This window comes from Macadamia integrifolia, chromosome 4 (assembly GCF_013358625.1).
Source record: "Macadamia integrifolia cultivar HAES 741 chromosome 4, SCU_Mint_v3, whole genome shotgun sequence".
Classification (NCBI taxonomy): Eukaryota; Viridiplantae; Streptophyta; class Magnoliopsida; order Proteales; family Proteaceae; genus Macadamia; species Macadamia integrifolia.
The window spans coordinates 29,654,965-29,661,277 of record NC_056560.1 but is presented as its reverse complement, the minus strand read 5'-3'; positions in this window follow the sequence as shown (position 1 = coordinate 29,661,277).

Here is a 6,313-nt window from a genome sequence, read left to right as displayed (position 1 = left end):
CTAAGTGGTGAGGAACATATTAGGAAAAATATGTTCTAGTGAAATTCTGTGAAAACCACATTAACCTGACTTAAGGGTATTTTGGATAATCTTAGAGTTGGTATCAGGAGATGAAAGCTTCATAGAAGTTGTAGGAAATTGAGTTGTGATTCCAACGCAACTGATTTCAAGTCATCCAATGTCGGACAAAAAAGTTATGATCAAAACACTGACGACTGGTCAGTATGACAACATTCTGTCAAAACAGAGTATGTCATGTTGGCGGTCGACCGGCTGGAAGCCCCGGTCGACCGGACATGTCCGAGACCATAGGCGGTCGACCGGAAAAAGTCCCGGTCGACCGGTGACTGCCTGGAAGTGCCCCAACGGCTATATTTTGCCTCAACGGCTCTTAGCGGTCGATCGGCTACCGATGGCGGTCGACCGGTGGACCCAGAATATGACCGTTTGAGTGAGATTTACTACCTAAAATGCTCTCCTAAGCTCATCTATAAATACCTCTAATACTACTCATTAATTAACAATAAATCCCAACTTTAGAGAAGCATTATTTGAGCATTAGAAGTGAGAATTGGTCTACACCATCTCTTGAGTTCAAGTTCTTCATTTTACATTCAAGAGGAACTCAAGACCATCTACAAGTCTTCATCTACATCTTGGCATTTACATTACAAGCATAAAGAAGACTTCAAAAGGTGCATTCATTCTATCATCATTGCATATTTTATTTGCACCACACCGGAGGTAATTCTCTTTTATTCCACTTCTTCATTTTCTATTTTACATTAAGTCTAGACTGTACTTAGGCTTGTGTAAGGACCCTCTCATCCTTAAGAGATTGTAAGGATCCTCTTATCCTTAAAAGAGTATAAGGTGCCTCTCTACCTTAAAGGAGATTGTAAGGTGCATCTCTACCTGCAAAGGAGATTGTAAAGGCGACTCTCTGCCTGTAAAGGAGATTTGTAAGGATACTCTTATCCGTGAAAAAGATTGTAAAGGTTTTCTTCCCTACCTATCGTACTGAAAGGGAGAACTAGTGGAATACCTTACAAGAGGATTCTTGTAGGGAGTGGACTAGACTCAGATTGAGTCAAACCACTATAAATCTTGTGTTGTGTGATTGTGCCTATTTTATTTATTCTGCATCGTTTTTAACTTGCAATCACACTTGGGACCTATACATCGAAAAGAGTTAATTTCCACTAGTATAACCTATTCACCCCCCCTCTAGGTTATTTCAATTGGTATCAGAGCGGGAGCTCAATATATAAGACTAAGTTGTCTTAAAGTGAGTCAAAGATCATGATTACATTTAATCGACCACCTGAAGGAATGGATGCATCTAGGCCTCTATACTTTAATGGAGAAAACTTCTCCTTCTGGAAATGTAGATTTAAGAATTTTATTTGTGGATATAATTTTCTTGTTTGGAGAACTATAGAAAGAGGACCATATGTCATCACCAAAATTGTAAATGGAAAGACAGTGCCAAAGGATGAATCAGAATTGACAGTCGATGATCTAGTACTTCTTCAATACAATTTCAGGGCTCTCACCTACCTCCAATGTGCTTTAAATGAGGAAGAATTCAACAGAGTAAGTATGTGTAAAAATGCCAAAGAAATTTGGGACACACTTGTAGTAACACATGAAGGTACTACAGAGGTAAGAGAAAGAAAAGTAGACATGCTTATACAAGAATATGAATTATTTCAAATGCATGAATATGAAAATATTTCTGACATGTTTACTAGATTTACTAATATTGTAAATTCCTTGAAAGGACTTGGTAAGACTTATACCAACTCTGAGATGGCCAGGAAAATTCTTAGGTCACTACCTACCAAGTGGAAACCAAAGACGATTGCTATCAATGAAGCCCGAGACTTGAACGAGATAAGTCTATATGAATTAATGGGTTCACTTCTTACCCATGAAAAGGATCTCTATGAAGAATTCAAGAAAGCACATCCTAAATTCATTGCTTTCAAAGCATCCAAAGAATTGGATGAAGAAAGTGAAGAAAAGAATGATAAGGAAGTCTCATCGGATGAAGATGAAAGTGACTCCAATGAAGTCACAAACCTTGCCTTAATGGCTCATGGAGACAAAGAACAAGAGGTAAGTTCTCAATCTCATTATTTAGATACTTCAAATAATGAATCTAATGATGATGATCTTCAACAAGCTTTTGAAGCTTTATATGAAGAAAGCTTGAAACTTGAGACTGAAAAGTTTAATTTGGAAAAGAAGGTTCTTTCCCTCAACAAGAGGATAGAATCCTTGACACCGAAAATGTATGAACTTGAGGAGAATAACTCAAAGTTAACTACCATATTTCATACATTTACTAGAGGTCAAAAGACTTTGGATACATTATTAGAATCCCAATGCAAAAGTCCTCAAGACAAAGAAGGACTTGGTTATGATGGTGGAACATCACCTCAAGGGAAAGAAAAAGAAAATGTAGTTTCTCCAAAGAGAAGAAATCCCCATTATGACCAAAGGCAAGTTCCAAAAAGGAATAACATCCATTATGCGTACTATTACACTCCCTCCAAGAGGCATGATAGACCTCAAAGGAATTTCAAATCTCAAAGGGATTTTAGACCACATACTCGCTATTGGCCACAAACACATCAAAGGTCTTATCCACTTTATAGACCATATAAGACTCAAAGAGATTTTAAATCTTACAGGCCACCTGCACATTATGAAATATATGATTCACAAAGGGCATACACATCATTTAGACCTCACACACCCAAAAGGGTTTGGAAACCGAAGGGATATTTTGATTGTAACATGGATGGACCCATGAGATTATGGGGACCAATATATGCTTGATTCTATTGGCTTTAAAGAGCCAAAGTAAAAGATGGATGATGCATTGATGGTTGTTTTGATATCATTAGAGAAGGGATGAAATATCCTACTCCAAAAAGTTCTCTGATAGATATATTTGCTGGAAGCTTTGAAATAGTAGAATGTTTGTCAAAATTGGCAATGATTGGCATCATCAACCATCTTAGAATTTTTAATGATCTATCTTGCTTGAATGTATGTTAGTTTCATTGACATCTATTGCATATTTTTAGGGGGAGCTTCACCTTAATACTTGTTTTTTGAATGTATTTTTACATGATGCATATGCTTAGGGGGAGCATGTTTTAGTCTTGACTACATGCTTATTTTTTTAAGCATACCCTTAGAGGGGGCTATTTTGCCCACACTCCTTATTAAGGTTACAATAGGAAAAAGACAATATAGAGATTTTTAATACCCCACTTTTTGCTGTTGACAAAGGGGGAGAAATTGTGAAATGATTCTCCAACTTATTGATAATTGATTATATATTTTATTTGAGAATCATCTGTTTGTCATCATCAAAAAGGGGGAGATTGTTAGGGATATGCCCACACTCCTATAGTTGGTTTTGATGATAACAAACATATGAAGGTATGTCACAATTTTCCTTTAAGTATTGTTTTGTAGAGACTTCATATCAAAGATCGAATTTGGTGAATGAAACGAAGAAATGAAGATTGAAGTCATCAAATGAAGAGTATCAACAAGTTGGCATCAATGCTTGAAGAATATATCATAAGAATTTAAGCTTCAAGATGTCAAGACATGAAGCTTAAAGACATGGAATTGCAAACAAGAAGAAAAGAAGATAAAATGCCAAAGAGTGGAAGGTTCAAGTGAAGAAGAAGACCACTAGGATAGATTGGTCATTTTTAATGTAATTTGTAATTTTTACATATATATATATGCACTCACCACATGCATGTGCATTGCATCATACTAGAATGACCATAGAGCATACCTTGACCAAGTATGGAGAGTCTCTAAGTGGTAAGGAACATATTAGGAAAAATATGTTCTAGTGAAATTCTGTGAAAACCACATTAACCTTACTCAAGGATATTTTAGGGAATCTTAAAATTAGTATCAGGAGATGAAACCTTCATAGAAGTTGTAGGAAATTGAGTTGTGATTCCAACGCAACTAATCTCAAGTCAATCCAAGGTCGGACCAAAACGTTATGGTCAAAACACTGACGACTGGTCAGTATGACAACATTCTGTCAAAACAGAGTATGTCATATTGGAGGTCGACCGGCTGGAAGCCCCGATCGACCGGATTTGTCTGAGACCATAGCCGGTCGACCGATAAAAAGTCTCGATCGATCGGTGACTGCCTGGAAGTGCCCCAATGGCTATATTTTGCCTCGACGGCTCTTAGCGGTCGATCGGCTACCGATGGCGATCGACCGGTGGACCCAAAATATATCCGTTAGAGCATGATTCCCTGCCTAAAATGCTTCACTAAGTTCACCTATAAATACCTCTAATACTACTCATTAATTAACAATAAATCCCAACTTTAGAGAAGCATTATTTGAGCATTAGAAGTGAGAATTGGTCTACACCATCTCTTGAGTTCAAGTTCTTCATTTTACATTCAAAAGGAACTCAAGACCATCTACAAGTCTTCATCCACATCTTGGCATTTACATTACAAGTATAAAGAAGACTTCAAAAGGTGCATTCATTCTATCATCATTGCATATTTCATTTGCACCACAACGGAGGTAATTCTCTTTTATTCCACTTCTCCATTTTCTATTTTACATTAAGTCTAGACTGTACTTAGGCTTGTGTAAGGACCCTCTCATCCTTAAGAGATTGTAAGGATCCTTTTATCCTTAAAAGAGTATAAGGTGCCTCTCTACCTTAAAGGAGATTGTAAGGTGCATCTCTACCTGCAAAGGAGATTGTAAAGGCGACTCTCTGCCTGTAAAGGAGATTTGTAAGGATACTCTTATCCGTGAAAATGATTGTAAAGGTTTTCTTCCCTACCTATCGTACTGAAAGGGAGAATTAGTGGAATACCTTACAAGAGGATTCTTGTAAGGAGTGGACTAGACTCAGATTGAGTCAAACCACTATAAATCTTGTGTTGTGTGATTGTGCCTATTTTATTTATTCTGCATCGTTTTTAACTTGTAGTCATACTTGTGACCTATACATCAAAAAGAATTAAATTCCACTAGTATAACCTATTCACCCCTCCTCTAGGTTATTTCAAGACCAACCTTAATGGTTGGCACAAAAAGACCTCACCCGCGAGGCACGAAAGACCGACCCAAAGGTTGTCACAAAAGGACCTCATTGGTAAGGTAAGAAAGACCAACCTCAATGGTAGGCATAAAAAAATCTCATTTAGGAGGAACAAAATTCTTATTGCAATGATCGGCGCAAAAAGATCTCATCCATTAGGGCAAAAAGGATTGACCTTGATAGATAATGCAAAAGGTATCATCCGTGTGGTAAAAAAAGACCGACCCCAATGGTTGGTACGGAAGACCTCATCTGTGAGGTGAAAAGGACCAGTCAACTATGGTCGGCATAGAAAAGATCTACGAGACTAGAAAGACCGCCCTTAATGGGTGACACGAAAAGGCATTAAAAAAAGAAAAGCGAGAACCCAACATCAATATTCAAGATCAAGCGACATCAACGGCTTAGATTCGAAGACAGGAGGAAACTCTCGATGAGTAATAATGAGTTAAGCATTATGCGTCAAGCCAAGTGGATTTTTGCCAAATAACCAATGGTCCTTTCCGACTATGTACGGCTACAATAATTGCTCCCACCATTTATGTCATATGTTCCAAACATGACCTAAAAGCATGATCCATACCTAACATACCAACATGTTGAACTCCCATATGTTGACTAACCAACCTCAGCCTAAAAGAGTGGTGGCCAATGGAAAAAAAAAAAAGAAGAACATAACCTAGTGTCATCGCAGACCACCTAACTCATAGGGTTGGAGGGGAAGTCATTAAGGCTAACGCTTACCTAACTTTTGCTTTGTAGAAAAGGTTGTTTCTAAGTTTTTGAACATGTGACTAACATGTTGCAACAATGCAACTTAAGTATTGAGCCACGAGCTCACCCACAAAAGGAGTGGGGGATTATGCAACAACAACAATAACAACAACAATCATAACCTTATCTCAACTGAATGAGGTCGGCTACATGGATCCAATAAGGAAAAGTAAAAAAGCATAAAGGAGTAGTTAAAGAAGAAACTTGGGGATAAAAGAAGTATAGCAGTATAGAAAAATGCATCATAGGAAAATCCCCTATAAGGGGTCGGCAACACGGGTCCTTGTCCTCCACGTAAGTCTATCCGAAGTCATACTAGGGTCAACCCGAACGTGTGGGGCCTTATGATGATGGTAAAAATACCACCCACTAATCCAATAGTGACACATGGCCTAACGTGTGGGCAATGACCA